At 30.9% G+C, this 1,823-nt stretch overlaps 1 long non-coding RNA gene across 1 annotated transcript in view; it reads left to right on the forward strand.

Moving 5' to 3' along the window:
• LOC128248531 (uncharacterized) overlaps nt 1-1,410 on the forward strand; it is a 20,987-nt gene extending 19,577 nt beyond the window's left edge. Inside the window, exons 2-3 of the long non-coding RNA XR_008264706.1 lie at nt 876-925; nt 1,195-1,410. This is a non-coding gene — a long non-coding RNA (uncharacterized LOC128248531). The remainder of the gene's footprint in view (nt 1-875; nt 926-1,194) is intronic.
• The last annotated feature ends 413 nt before the right edge of the window (nt 1,411-1,823 follow it).

Below are 1,823 nucleotides of genomic sequence, written 5' to 3' on the forward strand. Positions count from 1 at the left end.
ATATATTATTTATATATGGCGGCGAGCTAGCAGAATCGTTAACACACCAGGCGAAATGCTTAGCGGTATTTCGTCTGTCTTTATGTTCTGAGTACAAACTCCGCCGAGGTCGACTCTGCCTTTCATCCTTTTGGGGTCGATTAAATAAGTACCAGTTACTCACTGGGGTCGATGTAATCGACTTAAACCCTTTGTTTGTCCTTGTTTGTCCCTTCTATGTTTAGCCCCCTGTGGACAATAAAGGTATATATATATATATATATATATATATACATACACACAGATATATATAAACATATCACATAACTGAATCTAGTATGAATTGAAAGTAGGGGTACAAAACCTTATGTTCTCTGCAATGTGATATGAGCTAAATTTAGCTACTATTTCAGGACATCATCGGGTGACTATATCCACTGTTAGCTCGATACGTTCCACTGATAAGTGAGACAAAAATAATGGTGTCCATTTATCAAATTAAATATTTTAAAACGTGGTGTGAGAGAAAGCAGTTTTGACTACTCTTTCTAGCATTTTGAGCTACTCCATGGAGGTTCTTTCATTGACTCGCTAGTTTTGCGGGAATTTTTTAATTTTTATTTTTCATTATAAAGGCCAAATTGTATTCTCATGTCCATAGAAGTGATTGTGTCTGAAAATGGTATTTGGTAATTTCAAAACTGTATAAGTTGTTTTGTGTCAGCATGTATTTATTGAACGATTAATTGTGACCGATATAATCTGAAAAGAAATTATGAAACAAAACCTAAAATTTAAGTGAACAAAGAGCAAAAAAACAAGAGCAACAATTCGCATATTTGTATAATTGTATATTAAAATACTTACTCATCTGTTCTCACCTATTGTTCCACCAGGTGGCTATAGTAAGCCGGGCAACAGAAAGAAAGAATATTATTCTCTCACGGTAATGTTGATTTCTCAAATTATTCCTACCTTACTTGCTAAACAAGATTCATGAGTATTATATACGGCATCTCCATAGTTTTTCAGGCTTTGATAAAGATAAGAACTTTTGTTTCAGATCTCATTCTTTTGTTTCTAATGTAAAAAAAAAATCTGAATAAATAGAAATCTATCCGTCACATTTCTGCCCGACTTTCTGGCCAATTATAACGTAAATATTTTGCTCAAATAGTTTCAGAAATTACAAATAAATTTTGACATATTTTTCAGTTTTAAAAAGAAATGATTCTGCGTGAAACCAATAAAGAGGATCGAGTTCTCTTCTTTAGGTGCTTCTGTGAACATAGGAAATAAATCTTCGTCAAATACCAGTCTACGTTTAAGAAAAAGGAGCAAAGAGGATAGTGTAGTCCTGGCTGGACTACATCAGAAGATTAAGACAAGGTCATTACTGCAATACTGGCAAAATATTTATATTAAATAAACATGAATACCTCAGATAATATCTTATGAATCTCTTATACAATTCATATCATATTTTTGTAATTGGACAACAAATTCTATATATATTATATTATATTATATTATATTATATTATATTATATTATATATATATATATATATATATATTGGTAGATAGATAGATAGATAGATAGATAGATAGATAGATAGATAGATAGATAGATAGATAGATAGATAGATACATAGATACATAGATACATAGATAGATAGATAGATAGATAGATAGATAGATAGATAGATAGATAGATAGATAGATAGATAGATAGATATCAGTATAATATATATATGGTGATTGTTTCATCATGACAAGCCGTCCTATCAACACATACAACACATACCTTTGCCATTCGGAATGCTTTATTGTCTTACAAGATTTG

The sequence above is a fragment of the Octopus bimaculoides genome, chromosome 8 (assembly GCF_001194135.2).
Source record: "Octopus bimaculoides isolate UCB-OBI-ISO-001 chromosome 8, ASM119413v2, whole genome shotgun sequence".
Taxonomy (NCBI): Eukaryota; Metazoa; Mollusca; class Cephalopoda; order Octopoda; family Octopodidae; genus Octopus; species Octopus bimaculoides.